Source organism: Lissotriton vulgaris, chromosome 11 (genome assembly GCF_964263255.1).
Source record: "Lissotriton vulgaris chromosome 11, aLisVul1.2, whole genome shotgun sequence".
NCBI classification, from domain to species: Eukaryota; Metazoa; Chordata; class Amphibia; order Caudata; family Salamandridae; genus Lissotriton; species Lissotriton vulgaris.
In genome coordinates, this window is record NC_141699.1 from 218,942,799 (window position 1) to 218,957,979 (window position 15,181).

A 15,181-nucleotide genomic window follows, 5' to 3' on the forward strand; every position below is an offset into this window, starting at 1 on the left:
ACTCCTCTTTTTCTTTTAGTTTTACTTTATGCTTAGGGCATACATATAGGGTTGCCCTGCCATATTTCAAACTATACCACTTCTTCTTAACGCTCTTGCAAAAAGAACCTCGGGCTCAAATATTGTAAATTGTTCAACTCATTTTTGATGTCACTCAGTGACTTAGATGTGGCTGCCTGACTGATGCATGGTTTTGGCTGTGAAACAAGGCAGCAGTGCTGGGTGCGGCATTGTGTGACAGAGCTGTCCCGGGTCTTGGCAGCCAGAGGGCTGATGTATGCAAACTCCAAATCTCCGGGCCCACAGACCTCACAAAGGCGGCGGACGCTAAATGTGACAGCTAATGAAATAATTCGACCACTTGGTGTTTAGTCAAACAATGCACTCGGCGCATCAGCTGAACGGCGCGTCCAGGGCGCTGTAATCCAGCATTGTCGCGCTGCATCATGCTGGAAGCATCTTGTAAATAGATTTGGCAACGCTCTGCTCCAGGTCTGTATAAATTCACTAGTTCTCCCTTGGGCCATTCACTGGGACAAGCGGGTACTGGTGCAACTGGTAAGAGACGCCTCAGTTTCTTTTCTTTCATTTTAAACTCTCGTTTTAATTTTTTTGCGACTTCTGAGTCCGATGTTTAGGCTATACACTACGACAAGTGTCCTATTTGTGCTTCCAGCTAAGGTGTCTTATATACGTCAGGAATGTGAAAGGGTTTGTGGCCCAATCTCACCACGTTTTTCTGTGTTACAATTATTTTGACAGCATCTTTATAAATAGCATACCACTGAAACACTGACAAATAATACGACTGCGGCGTTAAATGTTGCAATACCTTCATTGTTATTCGCGTTCTGGTGTCTTAACCTTAAAGCACACTGACGCCCCCTTCAGTAAGAGTGGCACTATGTAAAATTCCTAACTAAATTTAAAAAAATAGTCATAATACGTTTCCTAGGTTGCATATAATATATTGTATTATCTTGCATTTTGCCTTTAATAAAGTTGGCTTAACAATATTGTACCTTCTTTGTAATATGCATATTAGGTCTAAAAATATGGGAATGCCAGCATTTAATCAAGCATCTCCTCTCCAGTTAAGTGGTGGGTTGGATTGGTTCATATCTCAATAAAGATGAGATAAAAGGTAGTGAAACAGCACACCCTAGAACTTGCCACAGTCTACACAATTTAAACAAGAAAGGTGACATATCATAGAGTTCCTTGAAATATTGTATTTGTATAAAGCGGAGGGGCAGATGTTTGTGATAATATTGCTGCTTAGAATGAAGGGTTGACCTAGGTGTATGCAAACTGTTTTAAAATGGCGCTTGAAATATAGATGATTAGCCAAAATAAAAAGATACTCCATTTAATGGTGTTAGATTTCAACAAACCAGCATACAGGTGGAAATTTAGCTCAGTTGTTTTTAACATAGTTGCTGCAGATGTGTTTATGAAACCCTAGAGGGCTGAGTCACTCTTTCATAATTTCAAGGATGATAAAAAGAGTACATTAACTAAAGTGAAACAGAGCTCTTATTCTTAACAGAAATGCAGTCTGCATGGCTGTGACAGCAAACTATATGTGAAACCAAGATATTGTAATTGTAATACAGATTGCATTCCTTTATTACTATAATCTGGAAGTTAGTAAAGAATTCATCTGTTGAAGAATAATACTTTAGGGATGTATGTGGGTCGACCCTTGCATTGTTAGCTCGGTAAGATTGGTCGCTGTGAGTTTTCTGCGGGTATCATGAGTAAGACGATGTACAGAAGGACAAGCTGCTAGCCTGACGCTGAGCAGCCAGGTCCTTAGCGAGGGGCCACAGTCTCACAGGGGCCAACCTTGTATGCTGGAGGACCCGTGGCTAATGGCTAGCAGCAGTGGGAGGGGGGACGCTAAGGATGCCTGGCCTCCACCTTGGGGGTGCCCAAGAGTGGACGCCTCACAGGGAAAGCCAGGGTGGGTTCCACAGCGGTATACGTACAAGCGCCTTGAGACCCTTGCGGGTGAGTAGTGCGCTATACAAGTATCAATTTACATTTACATTTACAGTGCTATGCTACTGTTTTTCTAACCGTAAACAGAAGCCCAGGTCAGAATCTATTATATGTTTATAAACGATTACATATTACAAACTATTACAGAAACTATTACATTACTATGTGCGCAGAAACAAGGCCAACAACTAAGGAAAGCTCGTGCTACACTATGGTCACAGCGTGAAATAAAGCGTTGCTAGATGGTTTTAGTACCATTCACTTCCTGCAATGCAAACAGCCCAGCAGAGGTGTGCACATAGAAGAGTAGAGGTCGGGGAGCTAACACATTAACAGGGAGAGCCGACCAAGAGCCGAGGCAAGGGTTTGGGTCCAGCCTATTTGATAATGAAGCAAAAAGCAGTATCAGTGAATTCAAATATTTGCGGACAAAAACACTGTTTTGTCTTTGATTGTTAGAGGGGGCAGGCAGAAGGCACATGAAAGTTCGGCTCGCTTTGGGCTCTAGGGTCCAAGAGGACCTCGAGCTGAGCCAGAGTCAGGCATCCGGCTCGAGCTTTCCGTGGCTCGCCCACTTCTTAGACAGAGGCCGCTGGGATGGATGTGCATGGGGAGCACATGTGAAGGACGCAGGCCGGGAGAGGACTGACGCAGCTGGATGGAGGCATGGAGGGATGCTGAAAGCTGGCACGCCTATGTTTAGCCCAAAAGATCAGCCCTCCACAGTGTTTGGGGCATGGAAGAGGGACACACAGTCAGAGACAGCAGCACAATGGATGTGTACAGTAAAGGACAGTCTACTGGAAAATTCCAGGGCAGGAAGTTAGCAGTGGTGAATTTCCGGTGGCAAAATATTACCTAAACTTGTGAGAATACAGGACTCAAAACAGGCATGCACAGTATTGAGTATCAAACTCCTTGCTTTGGTGACGCTGACTGTCTCTAGCCGGAACCGGAAACAGCATATTAAGTTAGTAGCAAAAAATACAGCAGTCAGATCTTTGGGTATGATGTAGGCATTTAGCTCTGTGTCACTGGCATGCGGTAGATGCATGTCAGTAATAACAAGCCCAGAGACAGAAACCCACTGCTGTTAAAGTGTGATCAGCTGCTTCGGATCTGGATTGGAGCTCCTGACATACCGGGGAACTCTCCTCTGGTCTCAAAACTTCCAGATGTCCCATTCATAGATGGTGAGGCCTGGACGGAGTGCTTTTTATGTCACATATGGCTTGTGCAGCTCTATTCTGTTTTCCTGACTTGGGAAACCTAGGCAGCTGAGTGGTCTAGCACAGAGCTAAACATTATTTGACAGGGCAAGAATGCAGTTTCAGAGCAGGCTTGCAAGGGCCGGAAGTGATAACCTGACTGTGATATAGTTTTGGCTATGTAACGGTATATGTTGATATAGCTCCCTAACACTCACTGCACCATTGCTTTCAATTAGTATATACATATTTGATTGACATTGCGCCTACATGCCTAAAAAGAGCTTTACTAAAGTACAGGCAATCTATTCCTTTTATTGATATAATAAACCATAGTCTCTGCACTGACACTGCTAATGTTGCATTAAACTCAAATTGTGAATAATGTTTATAAAAAAGGCTGTTCGAGCATTTTGTATATGTGCAGCATCAGTTTCAAACCACCCAGTGAAGAAGAATAAGCGATTAGCAAAATACAGCCATCACTCCACCGAAGCATGCTATTTTGGTTAGTTAGATTACGTATGTAATGTATATCTTGATAAACTACTCTGGGGGCATATTTACAAGGCCCCAACTGCAAAACTATTGCAGAGTATAGCATATGGCAGAGAAGCACAGTGTGGAAAGGACTCAACAACCATAAACAATGCTCTCACTAAAACTTTTAAGTTACTTTTCCAACTTCCATGAAAGGTTTCACCAGCCCAAATCAGGCTTGAATTTGGGTTACCTAACCAGCTCATTGCTAGGAAAGGCCAATTCATAAAGGTGTTGAAAAGAATACATACAGGTATCATGAACCCAATGTGCCAACTGCTAAGGCAAGAAATACAAATAAATCAAAAATCACAGGTCTGGAAGTATTTACAAACCGCTTTAGATGAGACTCAGCGCAAGCAATTTGGGATGGACCTATTACATCAAAGTCTACTAATAAGAATATAAAACGATTATCGTTGATGAAAGATAAAGAATACCTCCCGAACAGAACGCTCGCGTGGATGATCATGAACGAGTATAAAACAGCCAAACCACAAACCTATTTAGAAATTCCTTGTTCCAGAAAACGAAAAACATTTTTACCAATTTGTCCTTCACCCAGAATCACACAATGCAATGCCGTGGCTGCGCACAATAGAAACGATGCCCTGCTGATTATGCAAAAAAGAAGAAGAAAGCATAATTAATTACTTTGCACATGCCCAGACGTGAAGGAAGAAAGAAGGAGGACATTTAAGAGTCTTTTTAACATTCGTGGAATGCAGTCCTGCAGACAAGCACTTTTAAGATGTCTTAACTCAACAGACACATTTCTGAACTCTGCTTTTGTAAAATTCATAGTAATGGCAAAAAAGTTTGGACTCCTGTAATTAACCAGTTGGGGCCCGTGGTAGGAGTAATGCTGGGTGCTGATGTGGGGTGGGGGAGGGTCAGGGTGGGGGTAGTAAACTCCGGAATACGGCTGCACAGAGGTAAGTACACAAACGAATAAATAAAATGAATTTCATTGCGTGCACTGTATAGCCAAATGGGGCCAAGAGTTTAACCCCCTAATTGTGTCGATGAGTTAACCTATTGTGTGAGCTGACGAAATTGAGTATATCTAAAAGCTCTGAAGCCTCTCTCGGGGAGCCCTGGTCAAGGTGAATGTTCAGATCGGCCAAGAACAATGAAGTTGGAGTAGTGGAGAGCTCCAGCGTGATAAGATCTCCCAGTTCCTTACGAAAGGCACCCGCTGGGCCTAGAGGTCTATAAATCAGGGAGCCGCCCAGTGTAGAATGATCTGAGATTTTAATGCTAAAATCAAGAGCTTCACAATCACCCCCCTCTGCGGCCTTACACCATTGAAAGACCCATTTGTCCCTATGGATAACGACTCCCTGATGACCGGTCAAGCCTAGAGATCTTGTCCCCATTCGTAATAGCTAACCTTACTGTAGGGTTTGAAAGATCATCTAACCACGTTTCAGTAAGAAACAAAAGATCAACTGGTTTTTCAACCAGAAGATCGAAAACATCCTCGTGAGGTTTCTTGAGTGAGTGTGTGTTAATTCGAGCCGCCTGAATTCGAGGCTCCTGCAAGCCTCTGCTGGTCACTAAGTAGGAGGAGTGCTATCATAGCCCCCATTATTCAATTTATAACCACACATTGAACAGACAGGACTGATACAATCGAACTCATCCCACCTACTAATGTGCAGACACGGCTGTGTTTGAAGGCTATAAAACTGCTCACTACTATAACAACTTCGATCACCAGAGAAAACCATGGAACGGGCAGCATAACAGGCCACAGCCCCCTCCAGGATGCCTTCTGCGCAGCGTGCATTTTTATGCTAATATGTGCTGAACGACTAGAGAGCGCACTCTCCCAGAATGGCGTCTCTCCTAATCGGCAAGAAAAGAGCAGGGAGTGGTGTACCCTCATAAGCCCCAACAGTCAAGTTCACACAGATCACAAAAGTCTTAAAATGGCGGTATTTAAAATTGTTTAAAACCAATATTGTTTTACTAAAAAAAGAACAGAACACAAAAGTACAGCCTAATCAATGTGCAAAAGCAACTAGTGCAGAACGCGAGCTAACGAGAAACGCAGCCTCTCAAATAGGATACAAATCTCACAACAACGAAATTGCACAATGCAATTGCACTTATTCAGTTACAGGTATTGGTAAAAGGGAAGTTTGAGTAAATAATTTTTATCAGAGATATATAGTGATGATTAGTTCAGTATTTTATATGATGATTCCCTCATCTGTAAAATGAATATCGTGTTTTTATGGTTTAAGGTACAATTTTTAATATAGATATCTGTTATTATGTGTGTTTTTTATAAGTATAAATTGTATAATTTTAATTAATGAAACAATAAACGTAATTAAATTGAATACAAGCCCCTAACGCACCCTAGCGTCACTTTTTCTGATGGTCCAGTGGGGTCGTGCCATTCCCCATTTTTACAAGGTGGCTCTAAGCCACTTTTTTAAGTTTAAATGGGAATTTATTGGCTCTAAGCCACTTAACGTGGCTTAGTGCCACCTTGTAAATATGCCCCTTTCTGCCGCAGTCTGCTGTGGAAATGGGCAGGCAATGGGTGTTGCTGTGGGCGTTCCACTGCAACACCCATTGCATTTGGATGCTGCCAAAGATTTACAAGGCTGGGGCAGCGGCAAAAACAAAGGCCAAGTAATGCCTGGTCTAAGAATGGTGATACAAGGAGAAAATATTAATTTCTCCCTATTTTTGGCTCTTTCTATTGATTGTGTGCGCCCAGGAAGGTGTTCCTTCCTGCACATAAACAATCACCACTTCACCCAAGGGACCCTTTCCACATGGTGGCAGGGTGCCTGCACTGGCGCAATTAGGCTTTTTTAGCACCCGCGCAAGGGGAAATGCAGGGGTGCGCCCTACTTTTTTAAAATATGGTGCATCCCTGCAGTTTGAAAATGTTGGATCGCGGTGTTGCCAAATTTGGCATAATAGCGCGCTCCAGCATTTTCTTGTAAATATCCATCTCTTTGTGTTAAATATTTTTGTTGTTAAGTCATGGAAGCCAATTCACCAAGATACCTGTGGTAGGGGAAGTCACATCCCACATTCTTTGACCACATCACAGGGTTGAGCATTTATCCGGTACACCATTAACACCTCCACGGCATCCTATCTAGTGCTGGAACACATAGGAAGGTGAAGAGTTGGTATCTTTGAACCTGGTTACTTCTGTTTCTGACACCATCTTTCTGGCACGTGAAAGGGCAGTGCCTGGGTTACCAAATGGAAAGCTAGCGGTAGGCACTGGTATCTTTGGCTACCCACATTAAACAATAATGAGTTACGTCAATTGATTATATATTACCTACTGGCGGTCGCCAGTAAGTAGTTATAGTTAGGACCTATTTTCCATAGGAAATCCGCAACATTCTATTTGCAATAACTTTGGTGCCGGTTGACAAATTGTTGTGAAATTTTCAAAATGTACCGCCCGCTCTGGTCCGTATGGCTGAGATACCCGCCACCCCCTCTCAACACAATCCCCAAGAATTGGGAAACCGGAAACCGTTCTTGAACTTTTGGAAGGCGGGAAGGGAGTCACCCTTCCCGGCCGTATTTATTTAAAATATGAAACAAAATTAAAACATTAAAATAACAGTTTCATATTATGTACAATTTCATTTCCACATTACGATGTTTGGCTAACCTTAACAGATCTCTAATACAAAGGTTCTCCTAGCCGAACTAACATCCTACAAAACATTTGACTTGAAATTGTACATCCTAACGTTAAGGGCCAACGGCAAGGTCGTAACCGGTGTCAGATCCCTAAACCAGAAATACCCCCCTCACTTGTGAGAGGAGTGACCGCACAGAGGCGTACCTCAAGTGCATCTACCAATTTCCCTTTGTACTTGACGGGGGCCCCAATAAACTCGACGCCATTTAACGGTCGTTCGAGGACTCGTGTGAGGTGTCTAAAAGGTAGCGTAAACCCCCTCCCGCACCCCACACAACTTACCCATCTGCCGTCGCAGATGTCCTGGCCCCGGGAAATTCCCCAGGAGGGGCCGTAGCCCCTCCTATCCAGGAAGGGGCCTTGACCACCTTTCCTTTCCTTCCGGCGGCCTCTCCTTAGACAGGACCGCCTCCCCGTTGAGGGGCCAATTGGCCACCTCCCCCGCGCGCTCCCATCCGTAATGGGTGACGCCCCCTCATAGGGATCTTCGAATTACTGCTCACCGATCATGACCTTACCGCCCGACCAAAATAAATACGACAAGTCTAACTAAGTTACTGAGATTACAAAGCAAACATCACTTATTACCAAGTGTGAATACTGCTCAATCCTTGCTCCAAAACTTTATTTGCAAAATATACTGAAAATAACCAATCTTTATTGCATCTTAAGAAATTTCACGATATCATCACAACCTGTAAGAAAACAGAGAGAACAAAAAGATACTATATCAACTGTATTCACAACGAATCGCTGTCCTCAGGGGCTGGTGGGTGGGTCAAAATTGGCTCTTCGTTCCGCCTCGAGCTCACGTGCAGCGGGGAGGTGCAGCTTCAGAGCACAGGAACAAGAGGATGCTTTCTTGGCTTCCGCTCCTTTTATCCGTCTTCAGGGTGGGCGTGAACCCGCCCCCGCCTGCCTCTGAGGGCGTGGCCGGCCGCGTCGGTGTCTAGGCCAGCCCACTCTAGGGCGGGAAAAAGGCGCGCCCCGGCTACGCCGCTTCGGGCATACCAGCCGAGACTCGCCTCCCGCCCAAGATGGCTTCCCGGGGGGATCGAGGTACTCCACCATACGTTCGGGGGGACCGAATGGTCGCCCCTTTCCATATGGCTGAGATACCGGCCACCCCCTCTCAACACAATCCCCAAGAATTGGGAAACCGGAAACCGTTCTTGAACTTTTGGAAGGCGGGAAGGGAGTCACCCTTCCCGGCCGTATTTATTTAAAATATGAAACAAAATTAAAACATTAAAATAACAGTTTCATATTATGTACAATTTCATTTCCACATTACGATGTTTGGCTAACCTTAACAGATCTCTAATACAAAGGTTCTCCTAGCCGAACTAACATCCTACAAAACATTTGACTTGAAATTGTACATCCTAACGTTAAGGGCCAACGGCAAGGTCGTAACCGGTGTCAGATCCCTAAACCAGAAATACACCCCTCACTTGTGAGAGGAGTGACCGCACAGAGGCGTACCTCAAGTGCATCTACCAATTTCCCTTTGTACTTGACGGGGGCCCCAATAAACTCGACGCCATTTAACGGTCGTTCGAGGACTCGTGTGAGGTGTCTAAAAGGTAGCGTAAACCCCCTCCCGCACCCCACACAACTTACCCATCTGCCGTCGCAGATGTCCTGGCCCCGGGAAATTCCCCAGGAGGGGCCGTAGCCCCTCCTATCCAGGAAGGGGCCTTGACCACCTTTCCTTTCCTTCCGGCGGCCTCTCCTTAGACAGGACCGCCTCCCCGTTGAGGGGCCAATTGGCCACCTCCCCCGCGCGCTCCCATCCGTAATGGGTGACGCCCCCTCATAGGGATCTTCGAATTACTGCTCACCGATCATGACCTTACCGCCACAGGCCGGATAGTTGACCGGCTATCCGGACCCCCCACAACACTCCTGCCTAAAGGTCATGTCATAAAGTCTTTAGCCAGGCTATCAGGTCTCCTATGAGTAACTCGTTCCCCATCCGGGACAAATGAACACCATCCCCCAAATACATACTGTCCCCTTTAATACAACCATGCGAAATAGAATGCAGTGTACTTGAACGGAACAATCTACTCACTTTATTATTAATTTTCCTTACTGAATGATTCAGAGCAGAAACAGAAATAGCCCCCCGCCACACTTTTCGTGGGATCATATGGGACCATGCAATTGTGCACCCTGGAACTCTTCTCGCCAACCAACTTACCGTGGAAAGCATCGCCTCAAGAAGAAGTCGTCTACCAGTGGTCACCAAATCATTGCCCCCAAGGTGTACTATGACTACAGACGGCGGTGACCTCGTCCGCCCTAACAAACCCTCGAAAAATGATCGAAACTGGTCAATACAGAGCCCGCCCTTTCCGTAGAAGGACACACTGTACCCGTATTCCCCAGCCACGTGAATTGTGTCACCTGCTTTGAATACGTCCGCGGCACGCCTCACGTATGAGTGGCCCACGACCCACACCTCCTTTTTCACAGCCGGTAATGTCTGACCGCTGGCCCCCCGGTGTCGGGTCGACTGCACAGTCCGCCCCGCCTCGTAGGCTTGCGCAACTGAAAATCAAACAAAAACAAGAAGCGTGAGTACATCATTACAGCTTCACAACATGTGCAACCGCACACACCTCTTATAACAGTTCGAGGACCAACGCCCCACACGTTTTACTTGTTCAACATTCAGACCCCTGGCTGTAGCCTCCGTAGCAGCCCCTATCCGAAAGGAATGGGTCCCAAAGTCGCCGGGGTTCAAGCCCGCGGCCGAAATCGACATCGCAAGCACCCGCTGAAACTGAAACCTCGTCAGTGGGGTGGCGTCAGCGTGTCTTAACAAGGTCCCCCCCATGCTGCCACCCTCTGCGCTAAATATTCTTCTACGCACACAACAGGGCACATGGAAGACCCGGGGATCCTCTGGATGATTACGCAGTCCCCGATTGCACCCTGATCGGATTTGGACCTGACAAACGAGACCGTCATTGTCTCCTCCCTGACCTGAATGTGTTCCCGGCACAGTCCCCCCATCGTATCCTGCTTGTTCTTTGCCACTAATTCGCTTACCCGCATAGCCCCATGGAATGCTAATGCAAATGCGGCTCGGAACAACACTGCTTCGTACTGGGATGAACATGTTACCGGTAGCACGGACAATAACAGGGCCAACCTATCCAGACCTATCGGGTGCCTATCGTCTACTCTGCGACCCTCAAGGCGTTGCCACCCACGTAGCGCTTTCTGCACAACGAAAGACGCTGTCGGGTCCTGGATCCCATGAGCCCTTGCCATAAAGGAAATGGCGGCCCGATGCCTCTGGGCCGTAGCTACTGACTTGCCTGCCTGACGTAAAGAGAGCAGGAATCTCACTACAAACTCTTCCTGACCCCAAAGTACCCCCCCGGCAGTACCCAAAAAGGCCCAATAGCAACGGAACGCCCCTTCATATGCCTTCCTCGTCCTGGGTGCTAAACTCTCTCCCACGAGGTCTTGTAGTTCGGGGCACCGAGAGACCAGAGAGCTTCGGGAAAGGGTGCCGCCACCGGGTCCGCTGTGGGCAGAAAACCCCAGAAGGCCTGCATACGGAAACGAGAAAGCGCATCAGCCGCTTGGTTCATCACCCCCGGCACGTGTCGCGCCCTAAACAGTACATTCAGTTGCATGCACAACAACACAATTTCCTTGAGCAGTCTCAGAATCAATTTGCATCGTGCTGCCTGACTATTGATACACTCAACCACGGTCATGTTATCAGACCAGAACACCACAGAGTGATCCCTAAACCCTTCTGGCCATGTTTTCAAAGCCACCAGAATAGGGAACAGTTCGAGAAAAGCAATGTTACTCGTCAACCCGCACTCATGCCACCATGACGGCCATTTTTGAGCCGACCATTGTGTACCCAATATGGCGCCAAAACCCATACTCCCCGCCGAGTCTGTCCAAAGCCCCAACTCCTCGGAAGACACCGCTGGTTTGTTCCAGACAATCCGACCATTGAAATCCGCCAGGAATGCAATCCAAATGCGCATGTCCTGGCGAACCTCTGCCGAGAGTCTCGTGCGATGATGTCCTTCCTTCAAGCCGACCATGGATTGTGCAATCGAGCGGGAAAAAGGGCGCGCCATCGGCACTACTCTCAGGGCAAAATTCAACTGACCCACCACCTGTTGCAACTGATGCAGGTTTACTTTCGTTGCACGAATACATGTCTCAAGGGATAACCTGAATTTTAACACTTTTTCCTTGGGTAATCGAAAACAACCTTCCACCGAGTCGAGCTCGATCCCCAGAAACTCGATCAAGGTCGAGGGACCCACAGTCTTACCTGGCGCCAAAGGCACACCGAATTGATTCATTAGGACACAAAATTCATGTAAAGCCTGTCCACACTCAGAATCCCCGGCTGCCCCCAAAAACAGAAAGTCATCGAGATAGTGCATAACATGTTGAAAACCTGTCTTCCTCGTGAATACCCACTGCAGAAAACAACTGAACTTCTCGAAATAGGCACATGAAATCGAGCATCCCATTGGCATACATCTATCCATGTATTAGCGACCCTGAAACTGAAAACCAAGTAGACGCTGATCGTCTGGGTGTACCGGGAGCAACCGGAACGCTGACTCGATGTCCGATTTGGCCATCAGCGTCCCGGGCCCCAGGCGATTCAACATGGCAACGGCCTCATCGAAAGATGCGTACCGCACCGAACATACTTCCGGGTCTATCGCGTCATTCACGGAAAGACCACGTGGGGCTGACAAATTATGTATCAGCCGAAACTCACCCGGGTCCTTCTTGGAGACCACCCCTAGAGGAGAACACACAAAGTTAGCAACCGGTGGCAAATCGAATGGACCGGCGACACGACCTCGAGTCACCTCTTTCCCAATCTTTACCTGCACCACCGCCGTGTGCTGTAAGACCGACATTTGATTCTTACAGTTTGGTACCCCCTGAAAATCCCCCACTGGGATGCGGAAACCATATGAAAACCCGTTCCGTAACACCCCAGCGGAAGCATGATCCGGGTATTCGCTGAGCCAAGGAATCATTGCCATGGTATCAATCGGGGTCGGTAAAGGCGCCCCTCGGACTATATTAGACCTGTTTGGCGCCTCCCTTACCACCGTTATCACCTGTTTTGGCTCTGCACATGGACTCAGGATGGGATGGCTGCCCGCACCCCCCACACTCATGTCTGAATTTGCATGACCCCTGGGGCCTGGTACATTTGCCTCTGTTAAAATTCCAACAGATCCCCCTTTACCTGTGTTGCCACTCGGCTTCGAGTGGTACTCGTTACCTGCACCCGTCCGAAAGGGTGTTCCAGAGTTTTGGCGGGAGGATTCCCCCCCCGTTACTCCCTACCAATGGCACCTTCAACATCCCTGTACTCGCCATTTTTTGCCAAGACACGGAGTCGTAACAATCCCAAGACAACAATGGGTTGTGTTCTTTAGCTTTTCTAAACAGATTATCATAGCAGAACCACTGATTGCCCCCATATGCCACAGAATACTCCATAATACGCGACTGGTAAATGGGTAACTCGGTCAACAACTCAGGCCTGCGCTCACCCATAATGGAAGTAAAAATGCCCCACGCTCTGCCCCAAGTACCAATGGTCTTGTCGACCTTAAAGGCGGCCATTTTTGCGCGCCAAACACTCGGATGCATGAGCTCCTTTTGACTCTTCACATGCTCGATCTCGTAATGGTCGGTAAGCAATGAAAACATGTTTACATATTTATCCGCCCAAATCAATTCCTTGATTTCTTGTGGGACGTGCTGGGCAATCTTCTCCTTTCGAGAAGGTACAGACCCCTCCCCCGCAATCGGCAATGGCCGCTTACCTGAAGTAGACCCCACGCTTGTCGCCGAACTTGGGCCTGCTGTACTTCCAGCCGCCGGAACCTGTGGGGGAACAGAAGATGGCGCCTTCGCAGCCACCCTAGATTCCCGCAGTTGCCTCATTACTGCCCGGGCGTCGTCAGCCGTGGCGCCCTCGCTGTCGTTTCCCAACCACGCTGCCAATTGTGCCGCTAACTCGGGGGGCATATCCTCCCTGTTCACGGGGGTGACCACCACAGGGATTGGATTCCCCTCTTTCGGCACCGGGGTTGGCTCCTCTCGTAGGGTTTCGGGAACCGGGGTCTCTCCCCCAAGTGTTCCCCTTCTGGGCCTCTTGCTTTTTCCACCGGTGATTGTTCCCTGTAAAGGCCGTTTCGGTCCTCCCTCCCCGTCCTTAGCCTCAACCTTTTTCTTCAGATCGGCTATCTCCTTCATGAGTATGCGGAGCATCTCCTCGGTACCGACCCGCTTTCCGACTTTCTTGGGCATTCTCAGACGGGATATCTGTAAGACAAAAGAGAGATTACAACGCTCAAAATTGGCTCTTCGTTCCGTCTCGAGCTCACGTGCAGCGGGGAGGTGCAGCTTCAGAGCACAGGAACAAGAGGATGCTTTCTTGGCTTCCGCTCCTTTTATCCGTCTTCAGGGTGGGCGTGAACCCGCCCCCGCCTGCCTCTGAGGGCGTGGCCGGCCGCGTCGGTGTCTAGGCCAGCCCACTCTAGGGCGGGAAAAAGGCGCGCCCCGGCTACGCCGCTTCGGGCATACAAGCCGAGACTCGCCTCCCGCCCAAGATGGCTTCCCGGGGGGATCGAGGTACTCCACCATACGTTCGGGGGGACCGAATGGTCGCCCCTTTCCACTCCTATCCTATATTTGGGGGTGATTTGTCAAGCGGAGGCCGATAAAAAAGGGGGGTCTCAAAACGCGTTTCCCCCATGTTATTTCCAATAGGAAATTTTAGACATGGCTACAGCCCGAACTGTTGAACGGAATTACACCAAATTTTGCAAAAAGGTAGCCCTTGGTTCAGAAAGCGCCTTTTTTTTAAATGGTGTAAATCCGTTCTGTAGTTCCTGAGAAAATAAAAAAATAGTGGTGAAAAAATAATTTTCCCATAGGGAATTTTAGACACTATTATATCAAAAACTGCTGAATGGAATTACACAAAACTTGGCAAAAAGGCACTGCTTGGCTCAGAAAGCGACCTTTTTAAAAATGATGTAAATCCGTAAAGTAGTTTTTGAGAAATTAAGGAATAAAGATAGTGATATCTGTGGCCGCGGAGGATCCGCCCACCCTCCACGCACCCTCCTGATCACAAGCTTTATGCTAATTGACTGTCAACACTCCAAACCAGGAAGTGTTGGCAGCCATCAGTGATGTCATTTGAGATGTCATCAGTGATGTCATGAGTGAAGTCACTGACCATGTCATGAGTGATGTAATATGTGACGTCATCAGCAGTGCATTGCAGGCGTGCATGTTATAGTTAGCTGAACTAACTATAAAGGGGGGAATTTCAATGGTTTTGCACAAGTGAAATGTCCAACTAACTATAACGCCCCTGAAACCTATGTTTTTTTCAGTGAATATATATATATATATATATATATATGTATATATATATATATATATATATATATACATATATATATATATATATATGATGCAAAACACTTCCCTAAAAGAAGAAGCAGGAGCCAAGAGGAGACCGGTTGGAAAGGACTTTATTCACCAATGCACAGCTCAGGCAGCGGCGAATGCATTTCGGATTCTATCCTTCCTCAGCGCCCAATACCTGAAGTAGAAAACAGCGTGTGCAAATGTCTGCTGCCTTTGAAATAAATCGCTCGAGTCCGCTCCTCCCCTAACACAATATATATAT

General features: G+C 47.2%; 1 protein-coding gene across 2 annotated transcripts in view; it reads left to right on the forward strand.

Annotated features, from left to right (window-relative positions):
- The first annotated feature begins 469 nt into the window (after positions 1-469).
- CRYBB2 (crystallin beta B2) overlaps positions 470-15,181 on the forward strand; it is a 65,494-nt gene continuing 50,782 nt past the window's right edge. The window contains exon 1 of one of the 2 annotated variants that reach the window (XM_086944728.1): positions 470-492. The gene's annotated coding sequence lies outside the window, so the exon portion shown is untranslated. The other variant, XM_086944727.1, reaches the window with a different exon arrangement.